Source organism: Muntiacus reevesi, chromosome 2, assembly GCF_963930625.1.
Source record: "Muntiacus reevesi chromosome 2, mMunRee1.1, whole genome shotgun sequence".
Lineage (NCBI taxonomy): Eukaryota > Metazoa > Chordata > Mammalia > Artiodactyla > Cervidae > Muntiacus > Muntiacus reevesi.
Window position 1 is genome coordinate 168,569,000 of NC_089250.1, and position 25,975 is coordinate 168,594,974.

At 48.3% G+C, this 25,975-nt stretch overlaps 1 protein-coding gene and 1 long non-coding RNA gene across 4 annotated transcripts in view; one reads left to right on the forward strand and one right to left on the reverse strand.

Moving 5' to 3' along the window:
• Positions 1-25,975, forward strand: part of PTPRE (protein tyrosine phosphatase receptor type E) — a 177,667-nt gene that overhangs the window by 14,108 nt on the left and 137,584 nt on the right. The window lies entirely within an intron of this gene.
• LOC136158984 (uncharacterized) lies at positions 20,710-24,168 on the reverse strand. Its single transcript, XR_010661382.1, has 3 exons — positions 24,035-24,168; positions 22,020-22,193; positions 20,710-20,881 (listed from the first exon to the last, which is right to left on the reverse strand). It is a non-coding gene; the product is annotated as an uncharacterized lncRNA (long non-coding RNA).

Genomic DNA, 25,975 nt, shown 5'->3' on the forward strand with positions numbered 1-25,975 from the left:
TCCAAGCTCCGGAACAGAGTTGGCAGTTTTGTCTCGTGTCGCCTGTCTGAGGGGCTTCCCTGGTGGCTCAGCAGTAAAGACTCTGCCTTCAGTGCAGGAGACACGGGTTCAATCCTTGGGTTGAGAAGATCCCCTGGAGGAGGAAATGGCAACTCACTCCAGTATTTTTGCTGGAAAAATCCCGTGGACAGAGGAGCCTGGGAGGCCACAGAGAGTTGGACATGACTGAGCGACTGAACACACACAACTGTCTGAAGCTAGCATATCTGAGACTTGGCTGGAGCTGGAAGACCCACTTCCTTGCCTGGCAAACTGATGTCTGCTCTGAGTTGCAGGCCACAGTTCCTTCCCATGTGGAGACATACAAAGGACCACTTGAGCATCCTTATGAGGAGCAGCTGATTTCCCCCAGAGACAGTGGTCCCAGAGAAAGTGAGGCAGAAGCTGAAACATCTTTTAAGACCTAGCATCAGAAGTCACAAGGTCTTTCCTGCAGTATTCCATTGGTTGTACAGGTTAGCTCCACTTACGCAGAGAAGAATGACCGGTCCTTTCCAAAGAGTAGGTGGTGGTGTTGTTCAGTAGTGAGGTCATGTCCAACTCTTTGCGACCCCATGGACCAAGGCAAACCAGGCTTCCCTGCCCTTCACTATCTCCCTGAGTTTGCTCAAACTCGTATCCATTGAGTCGGTGATGCCATCCAACCATCTCATCCTTTGTCGTCCCCTTCTCTTCCTGCCTTCAGTCTTTCCCATCATCAGGGTCTTTTCCAATAAGTCAGCTCTTTGCTTCAGGTGGCCAGAGGATTAGAGCTTCAGCTTTAGTATCAGTCCTGCTAATGAGGAAGATGTTGGTGAGGAACCTTTATTCTTTACTATCCTGGGTGTGTTAGTTGTGGCTTTTAGCAGTAACAGCTCAGAATTGAGAAAAGGAGCTGGCAGAAAGTTATGGAGTGGTCCTTGGAATCAACTGGAAGGCTGGTTAAACGGTCTGGAAAGGGGCAGGGCCAAGGCTCCCAGTGAGCTGCAGTCACGGCTGGGCCACCGGAAGCTTTCAGCGAGGATGTGGGCTGTGGTTCATGGCTGCTGGGGCTGTGGATGTTGCTGCTACTGGACCCTCGCAGCTGCACCCGCTGCCCGCGGTTTCAGGACATCCCTGGATCCACGACTCACCCCGAAGAGTCAGTCCTGGTAAGGCTGATGGTTGCAGCCCGGTCACCTCCCTGTCAAAACCTGGGCTGCAGGCATGCGGAGGCGGGGGTGTAGGTGGGATCCTGCCTGGGAGGGGGAGCGCTTTGAACCACTGATGATGCACCTAAGAGGGATGCTCAAAAGTAGGAGGGAGAGTTGAGGCTGCTAAGGGCATCCCCCAAACACCGGCATTCATGCTGCCTGATTTGTACTGAGCCCAAGGGTTATTTTTGTCTCCAAGTACACTCTGTATTACATTTTAATATATTCCTGAAAAGTTATGTTAATTTGAATCATGGTTTATACACACTGGCTAAGCTTAATACCTTCTAGAAGTCTGTAGATAATCCTTTTGTAAAGCAGCTAATCCTTTTAGGGAACAAATAATCACTTCTTAATGATTTTTTTTTAAGGTCAAGACTCTGCGTATTGTGTTTTCTCAAGGCAGAGGATCCAACTTTCAGGTTTCCTCTTTTGCTCATAGTGAGGGACCATGACGGCTTTATGTATAACTGTTTGCAGTGTCTCATGCTGTGTGGAAGAAAAAAAACACTGAGGGTTTGTTTGTTTTCTTCATTTTTCCTTCTCTGCTGTAATTGATTGTCTTCTGGAAGGAAGCACAGGCTATTAAAATTTTTAAAGAGCTTGTTTTTATTTTGTTCTTCCCCACAAGGCTGTTTTAACATGAGCGTGTTTAGTGGTGAACAAGGGGAGAAGCAAGCATTTTTAGTTGTTCTGCCTGGGAAATTAGATTTGGAAAATTCACCTTTAATGTTAGTTTTTTTTTTTTCCTTCTGTGGGAGGCTTCCACATCACAGCAGGAAAATTTGATTCCATTTCCAAGAGTTGTGTTCAGGTTTCCTGGTTAACTGGGGGCAGGGGCCTGGACGGGAGGGGCGTGGGGAGCAGGGCAGAGGCATGGGCCCAGCTCCGCGGGGGCCGTGACAGGTTCTGTGTGTGCAGAGGAATCCAGGTGGAACAGGAGCGAGCAGAACCATCGGATGAGGAGCGGGGTGGGGGGCAGTCGGGCAGCTGGTGTCGGAATCTGCTCGAGAGAGGAGAGATGCAGAGACGGGGGAGACACAGGAGACAGCTGCCATTCAGGTGCCTCCGCATGCTGTGTGTGTGCATAGCTGAAGTCTCCATCCCCACAGAGTAAGGGGGACAGGAAAGCTGGGGCGGCCTCCACCCCAGGGCGGGTCTCTCATACCTGTAGGAAGGTAAGAACGTTACTACATCAGTAAGACTGATTCAGCCCCTTTCTCCTCCAGCGTTGGAACCCATCAGTGTCATAGGTGGACACTCGAGGAGGCACTGACTTCTATTTTCAGAGATTGTGTTATTAAAACATAGATTCTTTTTTAAATAATTTTTAAAAAAACAACAGCAACAAAAAAATCAGACCCTGGAGTCATACTCCTTGTAGCAAGATGCCCCTCTAAGAAGGCACAGCAGGATGGAGTGGACTCACCTCGTGTCACTGAATTCTCTTAACGCTGAATGTGTGTAAGATGTCAGCCCATCTTATGGTTAGCACAAGTAAGCCTTGGACACGGGACACAGGTTGTGCGGAGCCCTGTCTCCTAGAAGGTGGCAGAGATGGGCTTCCGTCCCGGGTCTGTCGGCTGTCCGAGCAGGGCCGGTCGTCACCCCGGCAGGCGGGGTGGTGATGAGCAGAGCAGCTTGGAGGAGACGCGCCTGGGAACCGAGGCAGCTTGAGTTGAGCCTGCTGCAATTCCGGATGGACATCGGCCACTGCTTTGAATAAAATATGTGGCTAGAGAACATACAGTAAATAACATTTTTCAGTGGCTTATTTTACTCTGTATGTCAGAATACAAATGATTCTGATTCCATGGTGGGACATAGAGTGAATTACTTTCCTGATTTAATTTTACATTTAAGTGCGTGCTAAGTTGCTTCAGTCATGTTCGACTCTGTGACCCTATGGACTGTAACCTGCCAGGCAGGAATACTGGAGTGGGTTGCCATTTCCTTCTCCAGGGGATCTCCCCGACCCAGGGATCTAACCCGCGTATCTTATGTTTCCTGCATTGGCAGGCAGGTTCTTTACCTCTTGTGCCACTTGGAAAGCCATTACTTTTAAGAGCGGATAGTAATTTCCATTAATCTGGGTGCCTTTAGTGTGTTATTTATTATGATTATTATTTTGCTATTGTTATTTAACTGGATTTCCCCATATTTTTGTCTTATATTTTGGTATAAAACAGAAAAAGCACCATCATTTTTTTGGCCAAGAAAATTAATGCACTCTGCAAAAACTATTAGAGGGAATATTGACCTCCTAATACAATAACCCTGAATTGCTTCCCCTCCCCGCCCCCGCCCAAGATTCGCAAATTACGTTAGTGGTAGCCTTCAGATTTATACTTAGAGAAAAACTTCAAAAGAAGATTTATTGCTGTTCTTCACTCATTTTCCAGCCATTCTCACGCAACCATCTGAGCAAACCTTAAAATTCCTTTCATTTAACAGAGAAAGCAGCCTCTCAGTTGCTCCTGTTTTGTTTATCCAGTTCTCATCTGTGTGCCGACTTCCTGGCCTTCTTCCCCTTTCAGTAAATCGTGTTTGTTATTGACAAGACTATTTTGTTTCCTTAGAGCTTGGAACTTCTGAGTGGGAAGGAAATAGGTGAAACCTAAGTGCAGATACAGCAGTTCTTTAACCGTTTTTAAATGCGCATATTATCATTGGTTCGTATTGATTCTGTGTGGCCTTCTTTCGGAAGCGTTCCAGTGCCAATCCATTCCCCTATTTCATGTCTTTACTGGTTTTTCTCTGTGTACCTAGAACCGATTGTTCTGGGAGTGTGAGAGGTTTGTGTGCTGGGTTAGCTCAACATGCGTGTTTATGCTGAATCTGTCTACAAGGCTGAGTAACTAGGAAACATCCTACCCTGAGTACAGACTCAGAGGTGTGGCCTGGAAATGTGTATCCATCTTTGAAATAACATTTTGGAAAGCACAGTATTTGGTAGATAAGGACTGTACTGAAGTCACAGGAAAAAAAAAAATAGATCATGGGACTTCCCTGGTGGTCCAGTGGTTAAGACTTCCTGCTTCCAGAGCAGGGGGCCAGATTCCGTTCCTGGTCAGGGAATTAAGATCCCACATGCCATGTGGTGCGGCCAAAAAAGTTAAAAAGAAAGAAAGAAGTCGTGGCATTTGATTTCATAATGTTCCTTGTCCAGCCTGACTTTCATAACTGAACCAAATGCTGAGAGCAGTATTAGAGGTCAAGGTCACCATAAATCAGCTTTCACACTGGAGAATGAAAATTAACTGTGTAGTCACGCACAGTGACATGTCTGTTAAATACAGAGATTGCTGCGAATAGATTTATGCATTCAATTTGTTTGCAGTTGTCAAAACCTCATTAATTGTAAGCCCAATGACATTGTTTGCTGTTTCAAATCACTTTTAAATTACACATGTGCTACTTAATCTTAAAAGCAAAATTAAACCTTGGATTGGTATACATTTCAACTTACAACTGTAAGCCATTGTATTTGGGGGGAAGGAGTTGAATATGCACTGTAAAATAAAAATTAGGAGATGCTTTGCATTCATGGTGATTTATGTAATTAGATTCTGTCAACTGTAATTTTTCAGGTTAATTACTTCCATGATATATGTCATGTAAATAATAAAGTTATCAATCTTGTTTCATGTTAAAGTTATTATATAAATCCTTAGTATTAAAGTCATAAGATGCTGTGCTGTACTTAATTGCATCTGATTCTTTGCAACCCCATGGACTGTAACCCGCCAGGCACCTCTATCCATGGGGATTCTCCAGGCAAGAATGCTGGAATGGGTTGTCATTTCCTTCTCCAAGATATCTTCCCAGCCCAGGGATCAAACCTAGGTCTCCCACATTGCAGGCAGATTCTTTACCATCTGAGCCACCGGGGAAGTCCAAGAATACTGGAGTAAGTAGTCTATCCCTTCTCCAAGATATCTTCCCAACCCAGGAGTCGAACTGGGGTCTCCTGCATCGCAGATGGATTCTTTACCAGCTGAGATACCAGGGAAGCCCAAATAATAAAGTTACCGATCCTGATTCAATTAAAATTATTATATAAATACTTAGTGTTAAAGCAATAAGGTATTTTAAGTAAATTACTTGGAAATATGAGCTGTATGGTAAATAGGTAAAATTGATTTTTGTAAAAAATCAACAAAGATGGATATTTCACGTGTTTAACAAATATAGGTGTTTATCAAGTCTATACCTGGGCCAGGTGCTGGGGACCGCAAGAGCAGGAAGTCATGGGCACTGCGCCCGAGAGGGCTGGTCCGGCGTGGCATCTCCGAAGGGTTCTCTGGTGACCGTGTCCCCGCCCCACGCGTCTCTGCCCAGTGTGGTCAGGTGCGCTGAGAGCTGTAGGTGCGGCAGGTACCCCTTGAGGGGGGGTGAGGACACCAGCAGGTTTCCCAGCTGGCTCTAGCGGTAAAGACGCCGCCTGCCGATGCAAGAGGCATAAGAGATGTGGATTCGATCCCTGGGTTGGGAAGATCCCCTGGAGGAGGGCATGGCGACCCGCTCCTGTATTCTTGCCTGTAGGATTCCCATGGACAGAGGAACCCGGCGGGCTACGGCCATAGGGTCGCAAAGAGTCAGACACGACTGAAGCGACGCAGCATGCATTTCCAAACAGTTTTGGCCACGGGGACTGTTGTGGTAACATCCCTGAGTGTGTTGGTCCGCACTCTGGGATTCTTAACCTGGGGTCTCCTGGGAGTCCACGGATAGAATTCAGAGGGTCTGGAAATTTAGATTAGGGGAAAAAGTTACACCTTTATTTCCATATAATTGGCTTCCTTTGTCATTCCTCACATCTTTAAACATTTTTTTTTCATGGTCGGAAGAATGTATATGTATATATATATTTTTTAGTTTATGGTTAATTTCTATTTGTTATTGAAGTATAGTTGATTTACAATATTGTGTTAATTTTAGGTGTATAGTAAAGTGATTCAGTTACACATATTTTTTTTAAGATTTTTTTTCCCTTAGAGATTATTACAAGATACTAAGAGTTCCTGGTGCTGTATAGAAGGTCCTTGCTGATTATTTTATATATCTGTGCTATATAGCAAGTCCTTGCTGATTATCTATTTTATATATAGGAGTGTGTTAATGTTAATCCCAAACTCCTAATTTATTCCTCCCCCCTTCCTGTTGGCTAACCATCAATTTGTTATGTCTGTATTGTATGTAAGTTCATTTGTATCATTTTTTCAGATTCCACATAAAAGTGGTATCATATGATACTCATCTTCCTTTGCCTGGCTTACTTAGGAACAATAAAATTTTTTTTTCCAAAATTTAAAAGTCACCCTTGTTGGTGTACAGCTGCAGGAGCCTTCGCAAATGCATAGAGATACGTAACCACCACCACCTTCACGAATCCAGGCGTGTCCCCCAACTAAACAGTCTCTCGGGCTGTGAGTTTACAGTAGACTCTCTAACTCCACCCCTGACTCCTGGCAACCATTGATCTGTCCTCCCTTCCTAGAGTGTTTGCTTTTCCTAGAATGGTCTATAAATAGAATCAGACACTACGTGGCCTTTCAAGTCTGGCTTCTTTCACCTAGCATATGGGTTTAGGAGTCACTCTTGCTGTTGCGTATATCAGTATTGCCGGGTAGTATTCTGTGTATGGATATACTCACTTCTGGTTACCCATTCTCCACATGGGGCTGTATTTGGGCTGTCTCCAGTTGGGGGCACTTATAAATAAAATCAGGCTTCCCTGGTGGCTCAGACAATAAAGAAACCACCTGCAATACAGGAGACCCAGGTTCCATCCCTGGGTTCGGAAGTCCCCTAGAGAAGGAATGGCAACTCACTCCAGTATTCTTATCTGGAGAATTCTATGGACATAGAAGCCTGGCGGGCTACAATCCATGGGGTCACAAAGAGTCAGACATGACTGAGTGACTAACACACACACATTAATAATATGGCTCTAACATGTGCATCTAAGTTTCTCTGTGAATCTAGATTTGTTTCACTTGGATAAGTAAGCAGGGTGGGATTGCTGAACACATGTGTGTGACATTATTTTTAAAAAAAAGCAAGCTGTTCTCCATAGTGATGTACTGTTTGCTTTCCTACCGGCAGCGGGAGAGGATTTCAGTTGCGCTGCATCTTTGCCAACATTTGCTATTGTCTGTTGTTTTGTTGTTCAGTTGCCAAGTCCTGCCCCGAGGATCCCTGTCCTTCACTGTCTCCTGGAGTTTGCTCAGATTTGTGTCCAGTGATACTATCTAACCATCTCATTCTCCACCACTCACTTCTTTTGCCTTCAGTCTTTCCCAGCATCAGTCTTTTCCAGTGAGTCAGCTCTTTGCACCAGGTGGCCAAAGTATTGGAGCTTCAGCTTCAGCATCAGTCCTTCCTTATGAGTATTCAGGATTAATTTCCTTTAGGATTGACTGGTTTGATCTCCTTGCAGTCCAAGGGACTCTCAAGAGTCTTCTCCAACACCATAATTTGAAAGCATCAATTTTTCAGTGCTCAGCCTTCTTTGTGGTCCAGCTCTCACATCTGTAGATGGCTACTGGAAAAACTAGGGCTTTGACTATATGGACCTTTGTCTGCACCTTGATGCTTTGCTTTTTGACAAACTGCCTAGGTTTGTCATAGCTTTCCTTCCATGGGGCAAGTGTCTTTTAATTTCATGGCTGCAGTCACAGTCTGCAGTGATTTTGGAGCCCAAGAAAGAAAATATGTCACTGTTTCCCCTTTTCCCCCTTCTATTTGTCATGAAGTGATGGGATCAGATGCCATGATCTTAGTTTTTTGAATATTGAGTTTCAAGCCAGCTTTTTCACTCTCCTGGTTCACCCTCATCAGGAGGTTTTTCACTTTCTGCCACTAGAGTGGTGTTATCTCCTTATCTGAGGTTGTTGATATTTCTCCCGGCAATCTTGGTTCCAACTGGTGATTCATCCAGCCCAACATTTCACATGATGTACTCTGCATAGGAGTTAAAGAAACTGGGTGACAAGGTACAGTCTTGTCTTACTCCTTTCCTGATTGTGAACCAGTTCGTTGTTCCACGTCCGGTTCTAACTGTTGCTTCTTGACCCGCATACAGATTTCGCAGGAGGAAGCTGGGTGGTCTGGTATTCCCATCTCTTTAAGAATTTTCCACAGTTTGTTGTGCTCCACACAGTCTAGGCTTTTGAGTAGCCAATGAAGCAGAAGGAGATGTTTTTCTGGAATTCCCTCGTTTGCTATATGATCCAGTGAATGCTGACAGTTTAATCTCTGGTTCCTCTGCCTTTTTAAACCCAGTTTGTAAATATGGAAGTTCTTGGTTTACATACTGTTGAAGGATTTTGAGCATCTCCTTGCTAGCATGTGAAATGAGCACAGCTGTGCTGTAGTTTGAACATTCTTTGGCGTTGCCTTTCTTTGGGATTGGAATGAAAACTTACCTTTTCCAGTCCTGTGGCTACTGCTAGGTTTTCCAAATTTGCTGACATATTGAGCTCAGCACTTGAACAGCATCATCTTTTAGGATTTTAAATAGCTCAGCTGTCATTCTGTCACCTCTACTAGCTTTGTTTTTAGTAATGCTTCCTAAGGCCCACTTGACTTCACACTGCAGGTGTCTGGCTCTAAGTGAGTGACCGCACCCTTGTGGTTATCTGGGTCAAGACCTTTTTTTATAGTGCTGTGTATTCTTGCCACCTCTTCTTACTCTTTCCTGCTTCTATTAGGTCCATACCATTTCTCTCCTTCGATGAAGTGTGCCCTTGATGTCTCCAGTTTTCTTGAAGAGCTGTTTACTTTTCTAATTTTGCCATTCTTATAGGTGAGTCATGGTATCTAGTTGCAGTTTTAGTTTGCATAATGACCAGTGTCTTAGAGCATCTTTTCCTGGGTTTATTTGCTAACTGTACATCTTCCTTGATAGTGTCTGTTTAAATATTTTGCCCATTACAAATATTGAGTTGTTAGTCCTATATAGTTTATTTTATGCAATTAAAAACATTATTCCAAAGATATTCTTCACTCACCGACCAAAAGGATCCAAGTCACCAAAAAGATTAAGAACCCTTGGGAGACACACAATCTTTGAAATATCTTTGAAATTTACATTTTTAGCTCCCTTCAAGAAAGGAGCAACAGAGAATGAGATGGTTGGATGGCATCACCAACTCAATGGACATGAGTTTGAGCAAACTCTGGGAGATAGTGAAGGACAGGGAAGCCTGGCTTGCTGCAGTCCATCCATGGAGTCCCAAGCGGTAGGTAGCTTGCCCATGATAGAGCATATCATCATTCTTTTTTCTCTTCTGTATACATAAAATAGGATTTCACAGCATCACTCTCAGCTGTAAGCAGGATCCCTTGTGCCTCCCTCCTCTTTGGTGAACCATAAAGCATTTTTCTATTTTTATTTATGAAATCCCTTGGCCCTCTTTGATTCTTAACCCAAATGGAAGAAATCCTAAGTTGTAGGAAACCAAGAGAATAGTCCTGTTCCACCTTCAAAATTAAGAGCTCTTTCTTCAGGCAGGAGACAAGTTTGACTGTGTGTTTGATCGCTGTTTGTGATTATCTCCACGACACAGAGGACTGACTTATTTTTCTGCCTTGATCTGTCTTTTTCATCCAGCTCCCGAGCAGAGCTCATCTCCCAGCATTTTTTTTTTTTAAACTACTGGAGCTATTTTTTAAAGGCTCTGCAGACTCTTTAAGTGGGTAGCTAAATATTGACTCAGTCATATCTGAATCTATGAGTCAAGTTTCAATATAATCTTGAGTGGCTGACATTTTTAGGAATCATATCCTTATTTATGATCCACAGATTAGTCTTGTTTTGTGGTTCTTCTGTTAAGGAACATAAAGAAGATATAAGGTACAGATATTTGTGCCACAATATTTTATTATATTACAATCAAGTGACTTACGTAGGATTCTCTTCTTCCCCATTGGAAAGAAAAAAGTTGGAAAAGTAAATGCAGTGTATGTACTGAAAATGAATGCTTGGCGCACACATACCCAAAATGATGCCATGATGAAGAATTCTTCCATGTGTTAGTTATTGCTTTAGAGTGAATTTTAGTGATAAATAGATGCCCTACATTTTACATTTGGCACATTAGCATATGCAAATATATGTTGAGTGCTTATAATTTGGGAAATCAGAGACGTGGAAAGTACCTCCCAGCTGTGCCTCTGGGGAAGAGCCACATAGGTGAGGTGCCTGGGACAGCTGTGAGGCAGCGCCACGCGGAACCGTGGCCCGGCTCGTGGGTCTCACGTGGCTGCAGCGTGTTTGGTGCCCCGTCTGTCTTCCTTAGAGAAGGGAGGGTAGGGAAAGGCTCTTTTGCTCATTTGCACACCCGTGTGTGCCCGTGGCCAGTTTCCGGCTCTTAGTCAGTTTCCATGTAACTTCCCACCAGTCTGGCAGCTTGAAGCAACACCCAGTCCTGACTCCACGGCTTCTCTCTGGAGGGCTCTGCCCGGAGTCTCATAGGATGAGATTGGTGTGTCGGCAGGGCTGTGGTCCCAGCTGGAGACCCTGGGATGAAGGAGCCTGCATTCAGGTCACGCAGGTGAGGTCCGTGTCCATGGTGGCTGAAGGTGGAGGGTGGTCTCCAGGTTCTAGAGGCTGCCCCACTCCCCGGCTCCAGGCCTGCTTCCTCCATCGTCAGAGTCAGCAGTCCCTCTCCTGTTTCCACCATCTGTGCCCCCCACCCCTGCCCCACCCCACCGTCACATCTCTCTTCTGCTCCTTTCCTGCTTTAAAAGGGCTCCTGTGACCACCCTGGACCCACCCCAAGAATTCAGGATCCTCTCCCTACGTTAAAGTCGGCAGATTAGGAATCTCAGCTCCCCTGCTAAGCCCCTTCCCAGCAGCACCTGGATCACCACACGCTGGGTGAGACTCCTGGGGGATATTTTTAAAATTCTGCCTCCCAGCTCCCTCCACACCCACGTTAACATCAAAATGACAAAATTTAAGGTTCTCTTGAGTGACTGTTTGCAGCAAAGGGATTTGTTTCCATTTCTGAGACAATATGTGCAGAGATAATTCTGTGATATTTACACATTTGGTGTTTACGCCTTGCAGACTCCATTATACATATCTTTAGGAATACTCTTTACATAAATTAAGATGATTTGTCTCTTTCCTGAAAACAGCAACATGCCACACATTCTAGATGAAAATGAGGGATTGTTTACATCATGGACCAAATTAAACTCTGGAAGAATTCCGAAGTAGGATAGATGGAAATGTGCTCAAATGTATGGCATATTTTAGGTTTCCTAGGAAGCTCCTTGTCAGTATAACCGCGAATTAATATTGCAAAACTAGTTAATTATGAGATCATCTAGTATCCTAATATGTATCTGAGGTTCTCTGGCATTTAACCGAGAAAGGAATCCTAAACACATATTATCTTCCTCGGTGGGCTTGCCCAGGACCACCTCTATCGCCTGGGAAGATGGATCACCCCCATGTGGTGGAGGTCTGGCGCTGGGGTCAGAGGGCATGGGTTCTTTTTTTTTTTTAAGAATTTATTTATTTTTGGCTGCACTGGGTCTTCATTGCTGTACCTGAACCTTCTCTAGTTGCGGAGAGCAGGGGCTCCTCTCCAGTTGAGTTGCGTGGGCTTGTCTTGTTGCAGAGCACAGCTAGGGTGCAGGGCTTAGGAGTTGGCATGCGTGCTTGGTTGCTCTGCAGCATGTATATCTTCCTGGACTAGGGATCAATCCTGTGTCCCCTGCACTGGCAAGGGTTCTTATCCTCTGTACCTCCAGGGATGTCCCCAGAGGGAATGGATCCTATTTTCTCCCTCCAGTCCCCCTCCCCTTCTGGCTGGGCCATGTGGGGCAAGTTCTGTATTCTCAAGCCTCAGTCTTACTATCTGGGATTAATTCCGACTAGGCTTTAATGAAGTAGCATCTGAGAAGATAATTTGTGAATCACGAAGAGTTAGACACCTGCTAGTGAAGGGCTTTCCAGGTGGCTCAGTGGTAAAGACTCTGCCCGCCAATTCAGGAGCCCCAGGGTGGGGTGGGTTCGATCACTGGGTGGCGAAGATCCCCTGGAGAAGGAAATGGCAGCTCACTCCAGTATTCTTGCCTAGAGAATCCCATGGACAGAGGAGCCTGGCAGGCTACAGACATGGGGTGGAAAAGAGTCAGACTTGACTTAGCAACTGAACAAATTAAGCAACCAGAGAGAGAATCCGCTCTTGTTCTGACAAATTCTGGAACCAGTATAGAGGAGATGGAATTTCTCACATGAAGGTTCTCTGCAGGGGATAATCTTGGAAGCAAAAGCAAAAAAGGTGGAGTTCGCCTCCCCATTTCTTCAGCCCTGGAGCAGCTTCATTGAGGCAGGGTGTGGGCTCCCCAGACTGTGCCACTGCTTCCCCATCAAGAGCCTGAGGGTGAAGCTCTTATATTAAGAGGATGCTCCTGTTTCTTTGCTTTGGTGAGAGAGTCACACACATTTGCCCTTTGAGACTTATCTGTGAAATCCACCCTCAAGAAATACGATGCTGCTTGCAGACTGAGCTTGGCTGTCTCTCCAAACTGGGAACCCTCATCTGCTCCGTGTCTCTGGTTCCCTGAGTTCTGCTTCCTTCCCCAGGGATAAGAGCATCTTTAGGATGGCCCTCCTCATCCCCCTAGTTCAGCCCTGGTTTAGGAAAAGTGAAAGTTAGGGTTTTAACTCTTTGCCACCCCATGGACTGTAGTCCATGGAGTTTTCCAGGCCAGAATACTGGAGTGGGTAGCCTTTCCCTTCTCCAGGGGATCTTCCCAACCCAGGGATTGAACCCAGGTCTCCCACATTGCAAGTGGATTCTTTACCAGCTGAGCCACCAGGGAAGCCCAAGAATACTGGAGTGGGTAGCCTATCCCTTCTCCAAAGGATCTTCCCAACCCAGGAATCGAGCCGGGGTCTCCTGCATTGCAGACAGATTCTTTACCAACGGAGCTCTCAGGGAAGCCCTCTGGTTTAGGAAGCTCAGAAGCTGACGCCACGCAGCTTGCATGACTCCCTCTATCCCGTGTTCCCTTTCATGGGGAACGAGATGCTTGTCCCCTAGGGACACGAGGTTGGGAGGGAGCTGGGTGTCTCTGAGGCCGTCTCTGCTGTCCCCCAGCACCCGTTGGGCGGCCTCCTTCTTTCCACCTGCTTTGTCCTTCACCGCGGCGCTGAACGTGGGGCTGGCGGCTGGGGCCGCACAGTGAGCATCCTTCCTGAGAGGGGATTTCCTGCCCGCCCCATCCCACCCCAGCCTCCACTACTTAGAGGGTGCCCCCATGCGTCTGCCCTTCTCTCCTCCGGTTTTCTTGGAGGGGCTGGCAGTGGGGACACATGAGTCTCCATGCGGTCCTCCCCCTGAGCAGCCCCCTGGTGCTGTGGGGGCCGGGGCTCCCCATCCCCCCGCCCCCCGCCCCCAGAAAGGATTATGACACCAGCCCTTCCCCCTGATAGCCGGCGTCTGGACCCTGCAGCTCCATCCTTTGCTCCCAGTTCTGTCCCAGGGGACGCCCTTCTCCCTCAGGACTCAACTCATCTCCACCAAGGGGCACCTTCTCGGACCCATTTCGCAGGGCCCCCTTGGGCCCCCTGGCTTGGAGAGGGTCCAACCACCCACAGGGTCACACTGTGGGCCTCAGGGCAGGCGTGTCTCCCGCTGGTGCCCAGGACAGGGTCTTCTGAGAGGCCGGACCGTCCCAGGGACCTCGCTTAGGGTCCTCACCAAGGCAGAAGCTCCTGGAAGGAGCTCTGGTGTCAGTCATTTAAACTAAGCCCTGAAACCACGTGATTTCATACAGAGGCAGTAAAGATAGACTCGTGATGGGCCAGTGACAGCGGCCTCTGAGCCTCAGACGTGCAGCTTCTGGGGCTCACTCTTCTGGTGCCACAGAGCACTGTGTGGGTGGGGGGAGTTGGGGTGTTCTTTCCTTGGCCCCCCAGAGTGCAGCCCAGCCCATCACGTTTCACTGAACACCACCCACCTCTTATCTCTTACATACATTTGAAAATGACTTTCTGTTTGTACAACATCCCAGGAGATCTGATGTCACCTTTTAAATGGTGACTGGACCGTATCCTATGTGATACTCGAAGACAGCGTTCCAAGCAATCACAGCACGGTAGAGGTGAGCCTGTAATGAAGTTCACGTCAAGACTGTTTTGTAAATGCCTGTGAATTGGGGGCTTGTCTTTTAAGTAAAATGTAATTTGAAACTTGACATTATTTGAGCTGTTTATTCGACATTGATGGTGTTTAATTAAGAGTGGCCAGTGTGTGTGTATATACATGCGCAGTGCACACAGACATGTACCTGAGTTTATCTGGATCATCCATCCTTTTGAAGAGAGAGCTGATTCTGACTCCGAGGCTTGTGGTGTTGTAACTCCCAGAACTGCTTACCAGACTCAGTGACTGTTCAGAATCATTCTCTGATATTCTGGCGGCTGTTAGCTGAGAATTTCTAATTCCAATCCAGTTTAAAGATGGCCAAGTGTTTGTTGTTGTTGTCCTGTAAAAGCCATCAGTGATGATTCTCGGTACAGTGGATGTGGGCTGTGTAGGAACTGACAGGGTTATTGAGAGCTGAGACTCATAATCCCTACGTCTATATGCTTTTCCTTTCGCAGGCAATCCCATCCTCCTGCAGACAGAACTCTGATGTTTTTACGCCTGAAAAGGCTTGGAAAACAAACACAGCACAGAAGTACAGGTGCTGATTCCAGTGTGCGTGCTCAGTCACCTCAGTCATGTCCAGCTCTTTGCAGCCCCATGGACTGTAGCCTGCCAGGCTCCTCTGTCCATGGGGTTCTCCAGGCTAGCGTACTGCAGTGGGTTGCCATGCCCTCCTCCAGGGGACCTTCCCACCCAGGGATTGAGCCTGTGTCTCTTATATCTCCAGCATTAGCAGGCAGGTTCTTCACCACTGGTGCCACCCGAGAAGCCTGATTCCGGTGCTCTGGCTGCAGAGTCTTTATGAATGGGATTGAGGTCTTAAACATGTGATTGAAATTCATGTCCAGCCCTTTTTCAACCCTGTGGACTGTAACCCGCCAGGCTCCTCTGTCCACGGGATTTTGTAGGCAAGAATACTGGAGTGGGTTGCCATTCCCTTCTCCAGAGGATCTTCCTGACCTAGGGATTGAACCTGAGTCTCCTATATTTCCTGCATTGCAGGCAGGTTCTTTTCTCACTGAGCCACCAAAGAAATCCCTTAAACTATATTTTTTTTCAGGTGACAATGCTCTTTTAAAAAATCTGCATTGCACTTTGTCATGAATCATTTGACTAAAATGCCTTTCCACCATCCTGTACAGTTCACTCATGTTGGAATTGGTGAAAATCAGGTGATTTGCAAATCTGCACCTGCCCAAATCAAATTATGAGCATAATTTGTAGTTAGAAACCTAGACTTTCTAAGCTGAATGGAGGTTCTAGTAATTGCCCAACCAGGGATGACATTTTGCTCATAAGGAGACAGAAATCCCAAGGATCATTTCTCACCCAAGTAGAATCAATATCTCAGCTGGGGGAAAAGAAAGGGAATTTCTTGAGCATATCTTTTTTTTTTTAATTGAAGTATAGTCAGTTTATAGTGTTGTGTTAATTTCTTCTGTACAGCAGGGTGTCTCAGCTATGCATGTATATATTCTTTTTCATATTCTTTTCCATTTTGGTTTATCCCAGAACATTGAGGATGCTACACCCGGTGCTTGACAGTAGGACCTTGTTGTTTATCCATTCCATGTATACTAGTTTGGTGTACGCCTTTAATAATGTGCCTATAAGTTTGTGTGTGTGCCTGTGTGTGTAGACGCCATGGCTCTTACCTAGAGGCGTTAATAAAGATGTATAGCTAATATTCAGTTTGATAACACTGTCTCATATTTCTAAACATTTACTTTTCTTTGTTTATTTTATTCACGTATCTTTGGTTGCGCTGGGTCTTCACTGCCACACACGGGCTTTCTCTAGCTGTGGTGAGTGAGGGATGTCTTTGCGGTGGTGCGGGGGCTTCTCGTTTCGGCACCTTCTCTTTTGCAGAGCCCCGGCTCTGGGGCGCGTGGGCTCAGCTGTGGCTCCTGGGCTCTAGAGTGAGGCCTCAATAGTTACCGTGCACAGGCTTCGTTGCTCGGAGGCGTGCGGGATCTTCCCGGACCAGGGATCAAACCCGTGTCCTCTGTGTTGGCAGGCAGATTCTTATCCTGTGTACCGCCAGAGAAGTCCTTGTACTTTTTTAAGAAAAGCTTTCATTTCCCTTTGTCTCAGACTAGCAGCCAGTAGGTCTGAAGCTGGTTAAAAGTCAAGCGCCCTGGGGTACTTGTTGAATCTTGCTGTAACGTGTGTAAAATTGCTTTCGTGTTGGGACCCAATTTCTTCGTTGTGAAGGGAGTTGACAAAATTTCTCAATGAAATAATAGTGGTGAATGAGCCAGCCTGGCAGCCCCTTAATTAGGAGTGTGCATGGAGCTGGGATCCTCTAAGCTCTAATCATGGAGCACAGCTCAGTCGTGACTAATTGTTGGTTAAATGGACATTTTTAAAGTAATCTTATGTTTTCTTTGATCCAGAATATTTTTAGAATTGACATTGCTTTTTTGTTGTATATGTTTAAGGTGTAGGACATGATTTGATATGTATACATTATGAAAGGATTGCCGCAATCCAGCTAATTAATATACACCTGAATCGGAAAGATCCCCGGAGAAGGGAATGACTACCCACTCCAGTATTCTTGCCTGGAGAATCCCATGGACAGAGGAGCCTAGCAGACTACAGTCCATGGGGTTGCAAAGTGTCGGACACGACTGAGCGATGAACACTTTTACTCTTCACCTTAAGTGGTTACCTTTTAGTGTTTGTGTGGTGAGAACACTTGAGCTCTACTCTCTTAGCAAATTGTAAGTATACAATACAGTGCTATTAACTGTAGTCACCATGCTGTGCATTAGATCCCTAGAACTTATTTATCTTGTAACTGAAAGTGTCTACAAATGATCTCTCTCCATCTCCTCTACCCGCAGCCCCTGGCAACCACCAGTTGACTCTTTGCTTCTGGGTTCAACATTTTTAGATTCCACATGTAAGTGAGGTTTCACATGTAAGTGAGGTTCCACATGTAAGTGAGATAATTCAGTGTTTGTTTTCTGTGTCTGACTTATTTCACTCAGGTAATGTCCTCCAGGTTTACCCATGTTGTTGCAAATGGCAAGATTTCTCTCTTTCTTCAAGGCTGAGTAATATTCCATCATCTTTGTCTTGGTTTATATATAAATGCAATGAACATGGGGTTGCAGATACCTCTTTGAGTTAATGATTTCATTTCCTTTGGATATTTCCCCAGAACTGAGATTGGTGGATCGATATTACTTTTGTTTTTACCTTTTTTTTTTTTTTAATTTATGCAATTTTTATCATCCTAGCACAACGTGCCAGGGGATGTTCTAAGTGCTTGAGATTCAGCAATGTGTTTTTACCTTTTTTAAAGCAGCATTATGGTACCTTTCACATGCTATTACCTCTTAGTATTCTTTTTTGCTATGGATGGGAAGTATGTAAATTGATGAAATTAGCATCCTTGCTTCTGCATTTCAAACTGGAAAAACAGAAACAGAGCCAACCGCCTCTGTTAAGGTAATAGCTCCACCCTCAGGCCCCAAATCTGTGTACTTAACCCCGCATGGACCTGAAAATCCCAGGGTGCTCCGTGCTGGTGTGAGTTAGGATGTCCTGATGTCAGACCTTTTGTGAAAAACTCGAGGAACCTGACATGCAAGGCCTGCTACCCCAGACAGTTGCTTCCTTCTCCGAACAAAATTTTAAATGCCTTTCTGAACAAAAGCTGTGAACTAATCCCCACTGTTCGTTATCTTTAAATAGCACAACATTCCAGTGAAACACTTTTCCAGGTATTTCGACAAGTGCAATCCCTTGTTTGCGCTTCACAGTACAGCTTTTTTAGTAAAAAGCTTAGAACTTTTCCCTCCTATAAATGAAAGGGAATCAATCCTTCAACTGCAGAATTCTTTGGGAGACTTTTTTTCTTTTAATTCTTTCACCCTTCTTTATTTTTTGAACATTCTAGTCTCTGTAGCAAAAACAGGCAGGACATGTTAAACTGTGGGAGATGGCTGCCGTGTGCAGTTTTGCAGAAAGGAACCTCACACTTTAGATCTAGTTATTCTTAAAAAACAAAACCAAGAAGAGGCCCACGCAGAGGGTTGTTTGTGATCACTAGCCATGCAGTGCACATTTTTTTAAATTATGTATTTTTAATTGGAGGATAATCACTTTACAGCGTTGCGTTGGTTTCTGCCATACATCGACATGAATCACACACAGAGATACATATGCTTCCTCCCTCCTGAACCTGCCTGCCGCCTCCCACCCCATTCCACCACCACACAAGTTGTTACAGAGCCCCAGTCTGAGCTCTCTACGGCAAAGCCCACTGGCTGTCTGTTTTACGTGTGGTGATGTGTGTGTTCCCATGCTAGCCTCTCAATTCCTCCTGCTGTGTCTGTTCTCTGTCTGCGCCCCACTGTGCGCACATGCTTCGAAGGGTCCGTGGAGCCCAGGTCACTGTGTCTCCATGCAGGGGACTTGAGGGGCGGGGAGCGTGGCCCAGCCCTCACTGGGGTTCGAGTCCAGGTGGGCAGGCAGCTCCAATACGTGAGAATTGCAAAACAACCTCAGAGACTTTTCTGCATGGGCAGGGTGACGGTACCTGGAGGAGCAGAGGAAAGAGATGGGCACTGAAGGGGAGGCATTTCGGGGACTCTCAAGAGCTCTGGAACCATAGTCTTGTATGTCTCGGGGCAGAGGAGGATTCAGGGAGAGGCGAGGTGGTAGGTGAGAAGTGATTTATTAGAATAGGACGCTTGTGAGGCTTACAGCGGAGGAGGCAAGAAATGCCACGCCCGAGAACTTAGTGGGCTATGGTTTTATAATCCAAAGAAAAGTGGGGAGAGGCCGAAGAGCTTCTTTGTCTTTCTCGAGGAGACGTCATGCTTCTACCATCACTTCCTCCTCCAGGCTGAGCAGGGGGATTTTCTTGTCTCTGCGTGGCCAAGCGAGGTCCACAAATTGCTGTTTTTCACACGTGGGAGGGCGTGTCCTAGGGATCACTAACCTTCAGAGCTCACTAGGCAGCTTGTGGGTCTCTTGCCACGGTGGTTTTATTGTTTGGGGGGCTCGTCTCGTACTTCTGTTGCATGGTTTTGTTGCTGAGCAAGCCTGCTTGGTTTTGTGGTTAAGCCAACCTGCTTTCTTGAGTAATCACTAATTTACAGGGGTCTCCCATATTTTTCTATCTACAGTCCCCGAGTGGGATTCACTATTTAATCACCTACTTTGTCCCTTTACTCTGTCCCTGTCAAGAGGAGAGGCAGGTGGGGGCAGCCCACCCATACTTCTGGTCCACCCCGTACGTCCATTCCCGGAACATCTTTCTGAAAACTCTGCTCTGACTTGAGTGCTTCCTTGATTAAACACCCTAGAGGCCCCTTGTCATCGTCATGCAAGGATCCTATCTTCTCAGCCCCAGGGTCAAGTCTCAGCCAGGCCCCTCCTGACCTCTGAGCCCCCTTCCCGCCATCCTCTGAGTGCTCTCTGGCTCATGCCCTCCTCGTTGGCGGCCCCTGGCACTCAGAAGGGGCCCAGCACGAGCTTGGGAACCAACAATGAAGGGCCCCCCCCAGGGGCCCATGCAGGGCAGGACATCGGCCGGGAGGAGGCAAGGAGCTGGCAGAGGCAGGCATTTGTCTGCTGGAGCTCCAGGAACAGGGCTGGACCAGATGGAAGCAGGGGCAGGGCTGGTGGAAGCAGGAGGCCCTGCAGTGTCCGCAGGCGTCAAGGTCAAGGTCAAGACCATTTAAAAGGTTGGACTTGTGCCAGGGCTGCAGAAAGTGCACTGATTCTGAATGTCTCCAAATGTTAAAAGTCGAGAACGTCAGATTAAACTTTCTTTCCAGCTAGAACTGCCTTCTTCCTCGCCCTGGGATCCCTGGACAGCCAGTACTCAGGGGAACAATTTCCTGCATGCCCATTCTGTCCCGTGCCCAGCCCCCTAGCCCCGGGTGGGGTCACGGGCACAGGCCTGGCAGGCAGGTGTGTTTGGGGACCAGGGGACCAGGGCTGGGAGGAGCAGCACCGCCCGACCACAGGGGGCGCCCTGCTCAGGGTACGCCCGGCGGGGTGGGGGCAGGGAACATCTGATTTTTCAAGATCAGCTGGCCATCTCCTTTGTGTATGTAGATGATATAATTTTAAAATGTGGACAACTGAGTAGGATATTCTTTACACCAGGTGAGGTAAACAGGCTGTCTCCTGGCTGCATGTGGTCTCTGGGCCGTCACCTTCTCCTCCCACAATTGATTCATTCCTGGTTCATTTCTTCGCCTCCAGAAATCCGTCCCTCTGTCCTTTCCACAGTGCGCCTTTGCCTCCTCCATCTCCCTGAGTCCCCACGGGCATTCTTGAAGGCTCTGTCTCTATATCCAGGCTCCTTTGACTCATGGACTCAGGCCCCGGGTGCCCTTACCTGCAGCCAGGTGATTGAAGAGCAGGAAACAGAGAAGGCGGCAAGGCAGCCCAGCCTTCCCCCAGGTCAAGTGCAGAGCTGCTGCGAGGCTATAGACTGTGTCACTAGGGGGAGAAAAAAAAGGCAAAGGAGACAGGCAAAATGTTGACACTTAGCTGCCAAGCCTAGCGCCTTCTTATAATTTCTCACGGGGAGAAAGTAGGTCAGCATCGCCCGGTGCAGCCTGGTTCTCCTGCCGTCCCGTCAACTGTGCAGACGCTCCGCTCGACCTGCCAGGGAGCCGGAGACCGCCCGGCCGGAAGCAATGAGAGGAGACCCTCACGTTCTAGGAAGGCATTTTAAGGAAAGGGAATCCAGGAATCTCATTCCCTCTGCTTGTGATCAGAGGCTGTAAAAACCATTAGGACTGGAAGAGGACTGAGGAAATGAGGAAGTTATGGGGGTGAGTGCTGGGCATCTGCCTGTCTCTAGCAAAATTTTATGAAATAAAAAATTTTCATTCAATTGTATGATAGCCTTGATTTTGACAATTCAATTAACTAACAGGCCCATGTCTTTGAAAGGTCAACTGGATCAAGTTCAGTTTGACCCTTTGTCTTTAGACCTGAAAGCCAAGCCGTGCAAAGAGTCCATCAACAGAAGAATGGATAAAGGAAATGGGGTCTGTCCACGCAATGGGGTATTATTCAGCCTTGGAAAGGGAATGTGGACACAGCTGTAGTAATGGATGAACCTTGAGGTCTCAGTGAGATTAGCCGGACACAAAGGATGAACCTTGTGTGACTCCACTCAGAGGAGGTCCCAGGATGGTCACATTCACAGAGACAGAAAGCAGAGAAGAAGTCCCCAAGGCTGGAGGAGGAGGGGATGGGAAATGTTCAATGGGTGTGGGGTTTCCATTTGGGAAGATGAAAAAGTTCTGGAGATGCTGGTGGTGAAGGTGGCCCTGTGAAGGGACTTAATGCCACCTTCACCTTAATGTGAAGAGCTTAAAATGGTAAATTTTATGTTCAGTCTATGTTGAAAGTGAAAGTTGCTCAGTCCTGTCTGGCTCTTTGTGACCCCACGGACCCTACAGTCCATGAAATTCTCCAGGCCAGAATACTGGAGTGGCTAGCCTTTCCCTTCTCCAGGGGATCTTCCCAACCCAGGGATCAACCCCGGTCTCCCACAGAGTAGGCTGGTTCTTTACCAACTGAGCCACAGGGGAAGCAGCCTCCACCACAATTTAAAAATTCCTACCGGTGCCAGAATCTGAGGACAGCATCTGGGAGAGTCCAGACTCTTTTTCTATCACACAGACCCGGTTCTTGAGAATTGTCTTCTTCCCTCTTCAGTCTAGCAGAAACCTCAGTGATCTTTTTTATCCGTTTTATCCGTCTCTTGTTGCTCGACCAGGTACCACCACATCCTGTCCTAACGAAAGCAGTAAGAGTCTTTAAACTTGATAAGAGGCCTTTTAAGGAAACCCTCTCTGCATTTGTGGTTCCGAGCAAAATGTGGTCCTGTCTGCATCAGCTTTGGAAAAAAGGATGCTCATCTCTAAAAATCAGGACCATCTCAAGAGGCTCTCATTCTTCCCCTGGCCAATCTCGGCGTGTCTGTAACGTCTGTGTGGAGGAACAGCGCCCAGCCCAGCTGGTCCCCACCTGGCTGCTGCCTCCCACTCCACCGGGATCCCTCCAGTTCTGGTTCCGGTTCTGTTGATTCTTGGAATTCCCTACCCTGTGTCCTCCCACACAGAAGGAAGGGCAGGGAAGGAGGGGCGGGGCTTGGGAGCACCTCACTCTGAGTCCTTGTTGGGAGGGAGCACAGTGCAGGCCCCTCCCCACCCAGGCCAGGCTGCAGGCACCTGAGGACCCCCACCCCCACCCAGCCCGCCGGGAGTCTTGCTGCCTGGAGAGGTCTGGAGGTCTCCCCAGCTGGACAGGCGCCCCCGACCTCATTTCCGAGTCAGATGGAACTGGGGAAGAGACTTGCACGACTTTACTCTGTCCTGTGGCCAGCACTTCCCCTGGGGTTTTTCTGTCCTCCTTGACTCCTAATTCCAGACGTCCCCAGGTCAGAGCTGGGGAGGCCCTGCTCCCAAGCAGCTGGACAGGCAGACTGGACTGGCAGTGGTCCTGCCCGGAGCTGGGCCTGCCCGCTGGGGTGGGCAGCGTGGGCCGGGGTGGGGAAGGCATGTGGAGGGGAGACTGCCGCTCGGGTTGCAGACTTTGGGGAAGGAGGAGGAGGAGTCCCCGTGGGGTACCGGGGCTGTGGAGCCTGGTGAGGAGTGCTGGGGCTGTTCCTGCAAGTCAGGGGGTGGGGGGAGCTCAGGAGAAGGTGAAGGGGTTCCCATCAGGGACATACATCAACCAGTGGACAGGGCGGAGGGAGGCCGCAGATGAGGGCCCCACTGAGACCCCACAGTGGGGCAGGCCCCCCTCCTGCCCTGCAGATGATGGCAGGGCTGAGATCCAAGTGCGAAGAGCGTGCCCTGGGGATCTAGGAGAGCAGCCTGGGATAAAGCAGGACTTAGGACTAAGAGGAAGATTTTAGCCACTGTCGTCGTAATGACAGTGCCGTGAGGCCCAGGTGAGCAGCTCTGGGATGCAGACGTTGATTGGATGGGTGGCTGGATGCAGGAGGGTGGAGAGGTGCATGGATAGGTAGGTGCATGAATTACCCCTGGATGTGAAGGTTGATGAAGCTAGAAAAGTAGCCGAGATCAGATCACGAAGGGGCTTGGGGACAGTGCGGAAAGCCACGTGCGGCGTTTAAGTGGGGGATCTCTGTGTCCGAGCAGCCCTTCTGGCTCCGTGTGGGCAAGAGGCTGGTGGAAGCAAAGACCAGTGGGAAGGTCGTTGCGGGGAGAGCCTCGGCGCCCTGCAGTCAGGTTCAGGGACAAGAGGATGCTGTCGGCGGGCCGGTCCCACGAGTTCAGGAAGCAGAGCTCTCAGGACGCAGTGTATTAGCTAGATGACTGAGTTAGTCAGATGACTAGCTAGGTGACTGGGGTAACAGCGGGAAGCACCAGGACAGCCCCCGGTCGACTAGACAGCTCGGGGGGCGCACCACCTTGCACGGGGTGGGCCGCGGGAGGGAGGGGGTCAGGCTGGGGAGACGGAGGGTCGTCGGCAGGGTCACAGTGCCTGCGGGCGTGATGGCGTCCGTCTGGCGGCCAGCGCCTCCTCTGGGCGCTGAGGGCCCACCCTGCCCTCGCTCACGTCCCTGCGCCCCCGAGCTCAGCTCAGGGGGCCTGAAGATGGACTCACCGGTCTGCCCCTCCAGCAGCAGCCTTCCCCCGTGGGCCGGGCCACCGCCGTGACCCGGACGCGGGGGCAGTGCGCTCACGCGAGGAGCCGGCCGGCGGGTCCACGTGGAGGAGCCTCCAGACCCAGTGGCTGCGTCTGGCCCCGGGCCTCAGGCCCCGAACCGGACGCCAGCCAGACACGTCGCCAGCTCCGACGGTGAAGGAGCCGCCCTCCGCACGACCCGGGCTGAGCCGTTCACCAAAGGCGCTCCGCCGCAACGCGGCCAAGGGGAAGTGGGTCAGGTGTCCCCAGGGCCGGCCAAGCCGGCGGGAAGACGAGGAGCTGAGCGTGGCTCCCTCCGGAGTCCCGACGGTGGGGCCGGAGCCACTCCGTTTTCCTGTGGTGATGCACTTCCTTCCCCGGCGCGTCACCGCCTCTCCCCCCGGCCCCGTCTGCCCGCTCTGAGGTGGACGGACACGCGGCGTGCGCTCTGTGTTTATCCGTCCCCATCCCTCCCGACCCTGGGCTTTCTAATGGTCCTGTGCCACCGCTGAGGAGAGGGTGGTGGGTCACCTCCGGGGGCCATTTGATCTGAGTGACTCCGTGACCCTGAGGCGTCTCCGAGGGACCCTGAGAGGGGCCTGCTGTGTGGAGGCCGCGGCTTGAGGTGAGGGCAGCCCCAGAGGGAGGGGGATGGGCCAGGAGCAGGAGAAGGACTTCCGGTCCTGTGGGAAGGTGAGGGCTGACAGGCCAGGCGCGTCAGGAGGCGGTGGGGCTCCTCCACCCGCCTGGGTCAAGCTGATAATCCGCTGCTGTGACAGAAGAAAGAGGGGCCTCCTTGTTTCTCACGGCTGTTCCGGAAGCATCTGCTGCCCTCAGCCTTCCCAGGGCGTCAGAGCTGACTTACAGGCCCCCGCCGACCCTCCAAAGTGGTTGAGCTGCACTCATTGGGCGCCTCTTGTCAGAGCCCAGCTGGAAAGATTAGCCAGCTGGGAGAGGATGTGTGAAAGCAACCTAAATGTCGCGGACGGGTGACTGGATAAAGGTGTGGCACGTACAGACAGTGGAATGTTACTGAGTCGTGAAAAAGAGTGAACTCCTGCCATTTACAGCAACGTGGATGGACCGAGAAATCATCACACTGAGTGAAGTAGGTCAGACAGAGAAAGGTAAAGATACAGATGGTACCTCTCATATATGCAATCTAAAAGAAACAGTACAAGTGAACTTATGTATAAAACAGACTCACAGATACGGAAAACAAGCTTATGGTTACCCAACTGGAAAGGAGTGGGACAGAGATAAATTAGAAGTTTGGGATCAGCAGACAGACACTACTATACATAAGACAAATAAGCAACAAGTACCTATTTATGTACAGCACAGAGAACTCTATACTCAATTACTCAATATTCTATAATAACCTATGTGGGAAAAAAAACCTGAAAAAGTATCAATATATGTATATGTGTAACTGAATCACTTTGCTATATACCTGAAGCTAACACAATGTGATAAATCAGTTATACTCCAAAGCAAAAAGCTAAAAAGGAAAGATCCCATAAGCTCAGCACATTCTGAGAAAACCCACACCATTAAACTTTAGTTCTTGAACTTCCCTTATCTTGCTTCAAATGAATTTCAATTTTCTCTATTTACTGTCCCCAAAACATGGTAACATTGTTGTTCAGTTGCTAAGTCATGTCTGACTCTTTGCAACTCCTGGGACCATAGCACGCCAGGCTCCTCTGTCCTTCACTATCTCCCAGAGTTTGTCAGATTCATGTTCAGTGAGTCAGTGATGCTATCTAACATTGTTGGCGCTTAATGTTGGGAAAGTTGTCCTTGGGACAGATTGTAGTGGTGTGAATGAAATGATGCTTCTAAAAGTTTCCATGTTTATATTAAAGGATAAACACATAGAATGTTTTGAAAGCCTCAAGTGATTAAAAATAAATGTGT